Source organism: Patella vulgata, chromosome 3, assembly GCF_932274485.2.
Source record: "Patella vulgata chromosome 3, xgPatVulg1.2, whole genome shotgun sequence".
In the NCBI taxonomy this organism is placed as follows: Eukaryota; Metazoa; Mollusca; class Gastropoda; family Patellidae; genus Patella; species Patella vulgata.
Genome location: NC_065881.2, coordinates 78,465,135 through 78,478,854, shown reverse-complemented (window position 1 = coordinate 78,478,854; position 13,720 = coordinate 78,465,135). Strand labels below are relative to the sequence as shown.

The following is a 13,720-nucleotide window of genomic DNA, read 5'->3' as shown; positions in this document are numbered from 1 at the left end:
GATGCGATGCAGGGATGCCGATATAGTAATTAAGTTACATCCCTGGTTTGTCATCATTAACTTAGCATTGTGGTGTACATGTATATATTGTCCTGTCATATTTTCATTTTTTATCATAGCTTGATAATGACTAGAGAAGCCTAGTCGAAACGTCGCTCAGTAAAAAGCAGTAATTGTATTCCATAGAATTGTGACCTGTATACTCAGGTAAAAACAATCGGAGTCACATCGAACCAAGGCCCTTCCTTCTGAAATGGCCTCCCGGACAAATACGTCTATCGTACCCTTTATTTAACCTTAATCTGGCTGAAAAGTGGAAGTCAGTTGTTCTACTGATAATTATGGTTTGTATTAAACATCATTTTGAAGTTGTAATTAAACCCAATCGTTGTTCTGTTCGCGACAAGCATTCTCGTCAAAAAGTCTATTTTGCCTTTTATGCGAAAAGTCAAAAATGTGACTTAGATCGTTCTTCCTCCAATCTGGTTAAAACACAGATCCTTCGTTTTTATAGTTAAAAATTTCGTTTTACTTGTCTTTACTACACTAGGATCTGGAAGAGTTGTTATCATTGACGTGTTCTGGATGGTGTGAGGGTTTAGCCAATGAAACGGTCTGTTACAGCGAGCTTTTGGCGTGTGGTGCACGGAACTGTGGGTAATCCACTAGAAAAATCAATGTTGATTGGTTGATCAAATGTCTGACGTCATAGGGCCAACAGCCGCTCATATGACCTCTGAAGCGACCTATCACTACAACCGGTCAGATCTTCATGTAGTGTAGGCCAGCGAAAGTATAAAAAACGAAACGAAATATAGATCTGTATTTTAATCAGATCGTTCTTCCTCTGGTCTCTACATGAAATAAAATTGAAAATGTTTATTTAATCAACGGGTGTATGACAGATGTGAAACGGTGTAGAACATCATTACAAACTAGTATGCTAATTTTTGGATATGGCGGCCATTCAGGGGAGAGATATATCCGCGAAGCCTATTGTTCTCTGTGTACAAAATGTACGATAGCCGTCTAATTTACCGTTACCTGTTTCATAATCTATACGTATGTATATTACTTACCTTCTTCCTGAAAAGTAAAAGGGACAGATCCATCAAATTATAAATTTAACTAAACATACAGTATAATAAATAGACGGCAAGAAAAGGAAATAAAATTGGAAAATAAAAGCCTACGTTTATATAACAATTGTTCAGAAGGTTTAAATTGGGGTTTAGCGCCAGGTCAACATAACCAAGTCACTTCGGGATTAGCATGGTCATTTTTCGTTCCAGTAAACAACGTTTCTCGTCCATAGAAACAGTTTGTTGTTGATACATGCGAAAATCTCTTTGAAACAGGGAGCAACGTTGGCTAAGTTGATAAGACACTGACTCGTTAGCCTGGCAGTCGCGTGTTCGATTTCTGCTTTGGCCGAGAAAGTTCATCGGGTTTTCCGACGTGGTTTCCCCTTGTCGGTGGTGCAGGACGGAGGATCTGACAAGGAGATCTGACCAGTGGTTCGGACGGGACGAAAACCAAGGTTCCGTGTATACATTGGCGTGCACGTAAAAGATCCCTTGGCAGTTGGAATGCGATATTGTGCCGCTGCCCGGGCAAAATGTCCCTCATAGCACAATGTATGGCGTATGCAGTCGAAGCAGCATGTCTCTTTGAAACATGCATGAGCTACTGTGTGAACCATCGTAAATTTTAAACGGATTTCTTCGATTATGAACAAACTACTTAACTTTGGTTATTATAAACTTACTTGTGTGTTTGTAATGAACTCCCGTTCGATAAAATCCATTGCACAACTAATTATCACAACGATGAGAACAAGTTCTCTCTTGAAAAATTTGAAAATTTACTTGTAATTTCGACAGAGTCGATGTCAACAATGTCTTCGTGACGTATTGGTCGAATCCAATATACCTGTTGCGGGGGTTGGTTAACATTGAAAGATAGTTTGACAGCGCGATCATTTTGATCGTATATGGGTTTGGGCGACGAAAAATATCAATTGAAGGCAATTACATAGGAGATTTATATGGAAACCATTGATCGCCAGTCTATCAAATTTTCTTCACAATTAAAATATCACTGATTGCATGGATACTCGTAAAAATAAAGTCATGTATAAACTATAAATATCCTATCTTCTTTATGTTATAAATAATTTAACAAGGATCATGAAGCTTACCTCCGAATTCTCTGAGTGTATTTTTAATTTTATACGCATTCTTTCGATCGAATAATAACCGCTTCAGTAACATCTTTAAGCGTGTTGCGGCAGCCCTCAGCGTGTCTATTAGGTGCCCGGGTGGGTATATAATGCTACTATGTCCGTATGACCCCGTAAGAAGCGGAACATTAATTCTCGATTCGACAGTTTTGACCGAAGTGTGATAAAGCCCGTAAAACGAATGTATAGTTGTGTTTGTGCGGCATGCGTGTTCAAAAGTAAATAATCCCATCCGAGTCGCTAATCAAATAATTAGAACAAAATATTTCAAAAAGTAAAGCTATAAAATTTGCAGAGATTTTACTACACTGTAAGCCTTTTCTGTAATTTTTACAGACTTGTTTCTGTAAAACGCCTACAGCGCAGGTCTGTTATCCTGATAACAGACACGAGTCTGTTAATATTTAAGAAATACAGAATTTCGTCCGTAAATATGACATACGGGTGTTTAAATTAAAGTGACGTCATCGGTCTTCCTGGGCGCCATTACTGCGAAGACCGTTAGTTAGCGGCAAAGAGGAATCCCTCAACATCGAGCACAATTATATAGTTGAACACTACAGTCAATACCAAACATTGCAGTTTTAGGTAAGTATACAGTAGGGACACATCTTTGTTTGACATAGATTGATTCTTAGCATTCGTAAAAATGTACGGTAACTGATTTATGAAATAGTAGGAACAGACTCTTCTACTTCTAGACAAATGGACATACATGATACTCACATACACTGTCACAGTGTTAGTGTTAGCACAGAGTAAAAATACACTCTGGTGTTAGTGCTAGGCCTAATATTTTTTCGCATTGTTTTTGGAGGCTTCAGTTCTAGTTGAGGCTACTCGGATGACATAATAATAACATTGATATAGAAAAAAAATATATGAACTATGAAGGGCTAACGTATTTCTGGGCTTCATTAAGTTCATAGTCTCGGGTCTGTAGGCTAGGCCTACCACTGAAAACCATTATTAAGAATTTATTGAATTGTCAATGCATTGTCTGGATAATGATCTTTAATTTTTTATTTTACTGATTTTTTTAGGCACAGCTTATTGCATCCTTGAGTGCCATTCCTGTCATCTATAGAGTGGGCTACCCAGCCTTTCTCTGGGTTAGTAAAATTTTTTCAAAGGTAGGCCCTACCGGTAAAGAAAAATTATAAGATTGAACTTACTGAAGATAATAAATTTGGGAGTTGAGCGCATTGTTAATGAAAACCAACACTTCCTGCCCTCTGCTTGGACCTTGAAATTTGAGGGGTGGTTGGACGAATGGTCTAACCATGGAGCTTATATAAGATCCATGGTCTAACATGGGCCTTACTTAGGTCAGAATGAAGCCTATGTCTTTGAGTCAAGTGGCGTTGAAAGGAGTAAGATTGCCTGACTAACCGTGTTCATTTTTTCTGGGTCGTTCGTTTTCCTCCCACTGTTTATAAAAGACCTACGGTTAAAGCGATTATTGAAAAAAATTCTATGTTTATTAGTCCAAAAATGACCTAGTTCGTGTTGTGTGTGGATGTTAAATCCCATTTCTCTCTCCCAGCTTGAACCTTGGGGTAGGTCTTATTAGCAACAGGTGAATCCTATTTTAGTCTGCTTTTAGATTTACCTGTCATAGGTGCAGAGTCGCCATCAGTTATGCTCGGCGAAATAAGTCCAAATTGAATGGCAGTCTGGTTATTCCAGTATACACTGATAGTATTTGTGATATGTTTAGTCTCCTGGGGGGGGGGGGGTGGATGGCTGAATGGTTAGCACGTGCGCGCTGTACCATAAAGTCTGTCATTGAGTCAACTGGCGTGGTTTCGAATCCCCGGTTGTACGTGGCAAGGAGTAGGGTCGCCTGTCCAACCTCGTGGGTTTTTCTCCGGGTCCTCCGGTTTCCTCCCACTGCTAAAGACCCCTACGCGCAAGCGAATTATTGAAATAAAATTTAAACCATATGTTAGTCCTGAAATGACCTAGTTTGTGTCGAGTGGACGTTAAACCCCATTTCTCTCTCTCTCTCTTTAGTCTCCTGTTTGTGGACATGAAACTTCATTTTCTCGCACATTTAGCTCCCTTTTCCTAATTAAAATGTGTTCTTTTGAAATGGATGTCATAAGAAACAACCTGATTGAGAATATTTGTTTTGCAGGTGCATTTTTGAAATTAACCCAGATAACGCACAGAAATCATGAAAAAGAGGAAGACTCGAGTGTGCCAAAAAGTGATATAACTAATCACTAAACTGTCAAACTTTAAATGGATGAAGTACAGTTACAACAATAGCAACAATATACCGGTACTGTGAGAAGGTATACGACGGTATAGATGCCACATTTTGGTTCAAGGTGCTTTAAATTCTGGACCACGGGTTGGTTAACATGGTACAGATATTTTAACTGTCCATTTTCATCCGATGCAGAATACTCCCCTGTAGTTCATGTGACAAGAAGGAGAAAAGATGGCTTTCGGCAATGAAACATGTGTCCCGCTGAAAGTACATTCCCCTCCGGCGAACCACAAATCACGGATATAGGAACATTTTGAATCAAAAACGTCAGATGGAAAAGCAGTGGCTAGGGAGCTGGAAACACGTCCAAGAAGAAATACTGTGATATGTATCGTTGCAACCTATGATGCAATAATGTTCATGCATGCAAACTTTAGGGATAGGCCTATTGAGTTTATGGTTAGTTTTTATACACCAGCACATAGTGTGTATAAAATAGGTGATAAGGGACCGAGCCACAACCCTTTTATGAGTGATACTTTGTAAATGAGACTTTAAACGCACTGCAAGAAATCTTTTTAATGAATCTTCTTAATTAAACTTGTTCTTCTTATTGTACTTTTGATAAGATGTCCGTTTACTTTAATGGAAAAATCTTTTGGTCATTTAATTTGTCCATCAACAATTTGGTACATTTGTAAAATTATCCTCAGTTCATTTTGTCTCTAAATATGCGGCCGTGTTGCATAAACATTAAAATTGTGTAACTCTCATCTACACATTTCATTTTGGGACTGGTTCATTAACTTTGTCAGTAGTCGAGTTCCATCTAAATTTTTATCTACGAGACTGAATCAATTTATGCCATTCTGACTAAGGAATGTACATGCTTAGGCAGAGTTATTGTGCAAAATTTAATGATATACATTTTCAAACAGAGATTAAGCTAATCATTGAAACAAGCTGTACATTTAAGGTGGAATAATAGGAATTCTGCATTGATGCTGTTCTTGTTTTAAAGTCATGATACTTTTGGGGTTCAATAATTGTTAGATTTTAAATTGTTCATTTAAACATTTAGACTGCAAATTCATTAATTCCAAAACTTTGAATGATTTCATTATTTCATTAGATCATGTTTTACTGTTATAATTTACTTTCATGTTGTTGATGTTTTAAATAATAGATTTGAGGTAAATATTACAACACCTTGGTTAAGATTTTAGAAAAAGATTTGAGGATAATTCTATTGTAACACACTGATTATATATTTGTAGAATAGATTCAGAATGTTGTTGTTCTACTATAAAAAAAATTCATTTGAATATTATAATGTAAATGTTACATGTACCAGAATTTGAATGGATAATTTCATTATTGTTAAATTTATATTTTGTTGCTACCCATTATTTGATACATCCATGGAAATTTTCACAAACATTTTTTAATTGCTGGGAATTTTTGTTTGCTTGTCTTGTGAGAACTTGATAAATATTTTGGAGAGTTATTTCCCTTGTTAATAGGGCAACAAATTCTCTTTTTTTTTTTAAAGTCGTCACTATTCCATGTACAAATGTTCATTATTATTAATGAAGAATTATGAAAGGAGCTTTGTTTTTGTTGAAATATACCACCAAACTGCTTGACAGCCAAAGAATATGTTAGATCTCTAAACATTCTCCATATTGTAATATCAAATCTGCTCTTGATCAAATGTGTTAAAAATATGAATTTGTGGTTGACAGGTTTTTTTTTTTTAAGGCAGTTGTTAGCTTTACTTACTGACAGTAATCTCCAATTTCCAGTATTTTCAGGTCTTTTATTATATCTTAAACTATCATGTAGAAGCATTTTTGAGGAATTAATTGTATCTTATATTGTTTTGAATAATTAAATTCTGTTTTAAATCTTAAGTAAATGTCTTTTTGATGCTTATCATACCATAAGTTTTTTACAGCTGTAAAACATTTTCCGTAAAATTTACGAACAAATGGCTGGCAGCTAGGTTGCCAATCTTTGGACGTAATTTTTACGACATGTTCGTAAAAATATATTTACGGTGTGTCGTAATTTTTACGTACATTGGTTGGCAACCTAGCTGCCAGCCATTTGTCCGTAAATTTTACGGAAAAAGTTTTACAGTGTAGAATGCAAAAGACGGTAACTAAATACAGGAATGCGGGTAGTTATGTGTGCGAACGCTCAAACTCAATGCCAATTGTCGTAGGTATCCAGACCACTCGGACCAAAGACTACTCGGACTAAGACCAGTCGGACCAAAACAAGACCAGTCGGACCAATTAAATTATATTATAAGGCTAGACAATATGCTATTTATTTATTATTAAATCACAATACAAAGAAGCAAATAATTCTTATACGGAATTCGTATATTTAGAGTTGTTTGGTTCAATTTTGTGTACGGAAAATAAATCAACGATTAGTTTTAAAATTAATTAATAATGGTGCCAAAAAAAAATATCAATCTAATTTTTCTTTACTCTTGCAATGAGACTCGGTATGTCCAGACTTTTGACAGTTTCAACATATACGGGTATACTGTTCTTGTCTGATAGCCTAATTTTACTTTTTCCACATTCGCGGTATCCCCAGTGGTTTCATTCCGTTCTACCCCACTAACCCCTGGGTTACTATATATGGGGGGGGGGGGAGACACGTTTTCAAGTTATCCGCCCTTGATGCGTTAATATAAACAGCACATAATAATACGAAGACCGGACGTTTATATGCCCCTTTTTAAACGTGACTACAAGTGTGGTTCTCGATATTTTGCGATTTGGAATACAATTATCAATTTATTCAAACAACACGTTTTTATTAGTTCGAGTAGTCATATTAAAACACACACAATTAGCAATTTATTCAAATAACACTTTATTATTGGTTCGAGTAGTCATATTAAAATAAACACAATTATCAATTTATTAAAATAACACTTTATTATTGGTTCGAGTAATCATATTAAAACAAACGCAATTATCAATTTATTAAAACAACACTTAATTATTGGTCCGAGTCGACTTTCTGTTGGGTCCGAATAGTCTTTTTGTATGGTCCGAGGAGTCTATTTGTTCAGGCTGAGTGGTCTATGAGTTGGTCCGACTGGTCTTCAACCGAGTGGTCTTTGGTCCGAGTGGTCATGGATTATTGTCGTAATTGTACTTGAATTTCGACCTATGCTGTCACCCCTAATACGAAATGATATCTTCCGCAGAGTGACGTAACCATCTTCCATATTGGTATTTTTCTCTGGGAAAAGTTTGTGATATTTCAATTTTTCAAGAGAGAACTTGTTTTCATCGTTGTGATAATTAGTTGTGCAATGGATTTTATCGAATGGGAGTTCATTACAAACACACAGGTAAGTTTATAATAACCAAAGTTAAGTAGTTTGTTCATAATCGAAGAAATCCGTTTAAAATTTACCAAGACTCAGACAGTAATTGTTAGATTACCTAACTAACCTAGTGGGTTCCCTACACAAAAGACCATTTACACCAAGACAATTATTGAGATATAGATACAGTAGATACAGTTTGCCTAGCTGATCTCTCTCTCTCTCTCTCTCTCTCTCTCTCTCTCTCTCTCTCCCTCTTGCTATCGCTTTCTCTCTCTCCCTCTTTTGCTATCTCTCTCTCCCTCTCTCGTAATAAGGAGTATATAATATATATACATTTATTTACCTGAGGAGGTGGATTTGGAAGCGGTCCCCGTCTGTGTTGAGTTGGAAGAGGTGGCGGAGATGGCGCCGGAGAGTTATCAAGCTAGAACAAAAAGACGATCAAATTACAATAACAAAGGGAGTAGAAATAAATTGATTGTTTTGGTGTTTTGTTGTACTACCATATCCTGATACCAGGTTTCGTGGTTAATAACATAGTTTCTTGATGCAGCCAATTCTAATGGGAATGAAATGAAATGGGGTTTAACGTCCTAGGCTACTGTTCGGGTCCGACTGGTTTAAAGACGACGGACATACGCCATGCGGTGTGCTGTGAGGGAAATTTTGTCCGGGCAGCAACGCTGCGGCCTACTTCTACATAAAATTCCAACTCATTCTTTTACTCATTTAGCCACCGTGGCTCCTAATCGTACTGGAGTGTTAAAATTACGATGTGTTACCTCATAAACTGGTGGTCCCTCGTCTGGAGCACTTATGTCAAACTCATCATAGTCTTCGTCCTGTTTGGAAACAATATATAACATAATCAGGGTGGCATAATAGCGGTCGGGAAACCCATTAACAGAACACAGTTTTTAAATGTCATTGCGCTTGATAACGATAAGAGTATACTTTTCAAAACGTCGTGCTTTTAGAATAAAACGAGTGATCGTCTCCCATGAATTTACTAACATGAATCACCTTCAAGATATAATTTAAAGCTGCATTCAGTATGGTTTAATGGTCGAGGGCGAGACAGTAAGTAATATATTGATACTGCACGAGGCGTTTAGCCGAGTGTTGTTTCAATATATTACGCAATGTCTTTAGCTCGAGACCATTAAACAACTTAAAATACAGACACTATCCCGCTCGTGCTTTTCAATGAAATACGTCACGCGAGTCCAATATTTCATATAGTATAGATAATGTACGATTGGTAAGTTGCCCGTACATTATTGGAAATAATGGTAGGCCGACGTCAAAGGATGACGTCACATCTGTATTTTAAGTAAGATTAAGAGCATTGATTATTTATTCTATTATTATATTTATAAATCTCTTGGGCCTTCTAATCCATCTACATCTCGGTCATCCGACGGTCTAGAGAATTGATTATATTCTTGTCATGTTAATACATGTCTAAATAATAATGTATATAGCATTTGTAACCGAAATAAAGACGTGCAATAGGCAGATTTAAATCTTACATAATACATCTTTAAAGGAGCTCGAACTGTTTTAATTGGTGTCAAAATAAAGACGTGCAATAGACAGATGTAAATCTTCCATAATGTATCTTTAAAGGAGCTCGAACTGTTTTAATTGATGTCAAAATAAAGCAATGAATTGGGTTGATCTAATTTTAATATGTGATGGGGCGAGGATTAGATATTTGTTTCAGAGGATTACTAACTTCAATTAAATTTTTGACTTACTGTGTCGACAGTAGGTGCTGTTTTCGAATTTTCATCTTCCACATCAAACTCGTCATAATATTCCTCCTGGAGTATCATAAATAATGTCAATAACATGTAGATATAAGTGATTAACAACAGTTTCAGCCACAGACGTTTTGACCACAGACGTTTCGGCCACCGGCGTTTCGACCACAGGGGTTAAAATTGACGTTAATTGGTGGCTATATGAATTAACTGATTAAGATTTGAGTCAATATCGTCCGTGTCTGAAATGTTCTGTCAATAATACAAGGATTATATAAATCTGAAAAAGATCTTAGTGTTAAATAGTTATCAACAAGGTACTTCATACAGGGTCTAATTTATTGGGCCTACACGCACAAACATCCGTGCTTGGGGATTTTGAAAAAATGCTATGTAGCCTTGTAAATCCGGCAAGATTGTAAGGAGAAACTATCATCATAATCATTGACCACTTGCAATTTCTGTGTCAAAAGTTTTGTATTGTTGACGTATTCCCCCCACCACCTGAAGAACAATGATTCCAATTCAGAACATCATCAGGTACAGGTGACAGTGAAGATTCATTTGCCTATGGATCGACTTTGGGTGTTTTTTTACACTGTTAATGATACTGACACACGGTTACAAATATAAATATGTTGATTCTGTTATATTTTGGTTATAAAAGTGTAAGCGTGATATCGTGTTATCGGAAGTACCTCATAAACAAGGGTGGCCTAATTATCAGCAAGGTACCTCACAAATAAGGGTAGCCTGATTATCAATAAGGTACCTCGCACACAAGGGTAGCCTAATTATAACCAGGATATCCCATAATTAAACCATAAACATAAACAAGAAAGTAACCGGGTTTGAAATATGAATATTTTGTCTTTTCGGGCCATGCCTGGATTCGAACCTTGGACACCCTAGCCAAGAGTCGGCTACCCCCATCTCTATGGTATAATAAAAGTGAAATTGAGGATATTTAAGAGATGGTAATATTATGTTTTAATTTGAAATAATGATGTTAAATCAGTCTATAGAAGAGACTACATAATTTGTAGACAATTGCTTAGAAGTTAGCTTTAGGACAATATGATTAAAATTCAGATCTATATTTCGTTTCGGATTTTCGATGGTCTCCACAAAATAGTGATAGTGTTGTGAAGACATGTAAAACAAAATATTGAAATATAAAAAAATAGAATCGAAATATGGTCTGTGTTTTAATTAGGCTTAATCAGTAAAATGTTTTGGTTATGCCATCTATGGGCGGTAATTGTTTTGTCAGTGCCGGTGTCGAGAAGAGAGGACCTAGGCTATTCCACTTATGAGGCCCTCCCAATTCCCCCACCGAGGATAATGAGGGAAGTTCCAGGCTACAGTGCGTGTAATCGAGGCTTATGGCAGTGACAAAAAAATCATACACCTTGGTCGGAGACCCTCTTGTTCTTCAGGTACTATGCTTCAGCCAGCCAGACCTCATCTTCCTGAAACAACGGCTGCGAGTTTTACTATATCTAGCCGTTGTTAGATTAGTCTCAAATTCCCGAACTTACCACAGACACGTGAACAATGGCATTGTCCAATCAGAAGTTGTAGCACAAATACTCTCAAACCTTGAAATTGAACGAAATTTGAACTTTGCTACTCGATTATCACTGGTAGACATTTTAGCTGGAAAGCTCGAGACTTGGCTTTCGCGATGATATTTTCTATGAGGAATCTGAGAGGTCCCCAGCTAGGTCAGTAGCCAATCGAAATTAAATTAGTGACGAAATATGCACGGTATTACGTGGAGGACTTGATGAGATGCACGGAGGTAAAGCGAGATCATGCCTTCTATTGAAGATGGCCAAACCTATAGTTAAATCTGGCATTGTGTTTTGTAGTATCAATACAAATACTAAGTTAAATAGAGATGCTTGGTCTGGGTCGGGCAATACTTTGTAGAAAAGGTGAGTCAATTTTGGGTAGAGACTTTTTACCAAGGGTAGGGCATCCTCAGGCTTAGGGTTGGTTGCTTCGTGTTTACTTTTCATATATCCAGTAGCCAAACAGAGTTACTTCCTCTAACCCTGAGGGGTACCTTGTCCTCGGCAAAATGTTCTTTGCAATGTACGTTATAATACCATCGCTCGCGATGACAAACGGTCTCTTTTATTGAACGTAGGTAAAGTGTAGATTAATTTACAGAATGTAAGCATTAAACCAACATCTAAAGAACCCAGTATTGTCTGTTTTTTCTTACAAGGAGCGGTCCCAGATTTTACATGGTATGATTTATACGTTGATACAACCCGGTCTATACATTTAGTATGCATATCTAAAATTCATATTCACATTGCCTTCGTTAAGCTTAATGGAATTTTGCGTCAATGTTTACCCATAATGTGTGCATCGATCAAATAATACTGAAAATTGATGAGTATTTAATACTCCTATGGAAATAATTCGGACACTGGAAGTCGTGGTACACTACAAATCGATAGGGTTGGCCCTCTCATGACCTTAATGTTTCACAGTAAATTTAAAAATATAATCGTTAATTGTTGACTGATGACGACATAATAGGCCCACACGGAAAGGTGGGTTTATAAAAATTGACTTCCTGAGATACCCATATCATGTATCATACTAATTAGCTCGACTTGAGAACACTAGATAGTTATCTGTGTGAAGAATGGTTATACAGATTGATATAGAAAAAAAAGTCATATATAACAGAAAATATACACATAACAACACGGAGGACACGATTGTATAAAACATTAAAACCAACATGCTTACAATAAAATAAAACTCCAAATCAACCCACATCCTTAAAGGCTCAATACCACTCTTGTTGTAACTGAATAATATCTCCCAATCTTTATTCTGGCCAACAAATTGTACTATTTTACAATATTCCAAATGTTAACACATCTAATTTAAAAAATTGGAAAAATTCAACTAAATGATTTGAAAAGCCTGACGTAAAGCTTTTCAAATGTTTTTGAACCCTCTGGACAAGTAAAATAGGATTTAATGGATAATTTACACAAAAGGTAGGACACTAACACATTTAGTATTTGGAATAAGGCTATTTTTTATTTTCTGGAGCTGTCAAGCCAGCAAGAGTGTTATTGTCCCTTTAACCTTTAAAAATAGGAACATCCAAAATACCACCCATACCCAACACTTTATAGAAGAATTAATCCACGCAAGCCCTAGGAATACCAACACCGACTGATCCCAACCGAATTAGTACTATTTAAGTATAGGTTACATGTATCTTATGAAATAAAAACATAGCAGCATATTATAACTGGAACCGTTAGAACCTACATTCTAGCCATCTTTGCAGCGTGCTTATTGAAATAGTAAACATATTATAACTGGACCCGTTAGAACCCATCATTCTAGCCATCTTTGCAGCGTGCTTATTGAAGTAGCAAAACCATAATGAACCACTAAATGTACACCGTAAATATATACTAAGCGTATACTCATTAGGGGATGATGGGAAAAAACCTTAGAGCGTAAATATAAACGTATACTCATTGGGGGTTAATGGAAAAAAGCCTTACAGCGTAAATATAAACGTATACCCATTGGGGGCTAATGAAAAAAAAACTTACACCGTAAATATAAACGTATACTCATTTGGGGCTAATGGGAAAAAACTTACACCGTGAATATATACAACACGTTTATTCATGGGGGTTAATTGGAAAAACCCTACACCGTAAATATAAACATATACTCATTGGGGGCTAATGGGACAAAACTTTACACCGTAAATATACACTCGTTGTTTACCTGGACAGTTATAATAATATTATGTGGTTCACGGGGTGGAATAGTTGGCTCCTCATAATCCTGTTTATATGAATGAATGAATGAATGAATAAATCAATGCACATTGTATTAATGAATATTGCTTGAATTCAAATAGAAAAAGAACGTTTATAAATTGAGAGGGCAAGATTTAAAATAAAAGTCATGTCAATCTGATTAAAACACAGATCCTATTTCGTTTCGTTTTTTATAGTAGTTTTTTTATAGTCTTTACTACACTAGGATCAGGAAGAGTTGTTATATAACCCGTGTTCTGCTTGATGTGAGGAATTAACCAATCAAACGGTCTATTGGGCGAGTTCTTGGCGTGC

General features: G+C 36.4%; 2 long non-coding RNA genes across 3 annotated transcripts in view; one reads left to right on the top strand and one right to left on the bottom strand.

Annotated features, from left to right (window-relative positions):
• Window positions 1-1,067: 1,067 nt before the first annotated feature.
• The window catches only part of LOC126816873 (uncharacterized), a 29,417-nt gene continuing 16,764 nt past the window's right edge, over window positions 1,068-13,720 (bottom strand). For both annotated transcript variants that reach the window (XR_007678630.2, XR_007678631.2), the window contains 4 exons: window positions 9,582-9,647; window positions 8,604-8,663; window positions 8,165-8,245; window positions 1,068-1,086 (listed from right to left, as the gene is read on the bottom strand). This is a non-coding gene — a long non-coding RNA (uncharacterized LOC126816873). The remainder of the gene's footprint in view (window positions 1,087-8,164; window positions 8,246-8,603; window positions 8,664-9,581; window positions 9,648-13,720) is intronic.
• LOC126829351 (uncharacterized) lies at window positions 2,553-6,296 on the top strand. The gene is made up of 3 exons (XR_007683366.2): window positions 2,553-2,830; window positions 3,286-3,354; window positions 4,383-6,296. It is a non-coding gene; the product is annotated as an uncharacterized LOC126829351 (long non-coding RNA).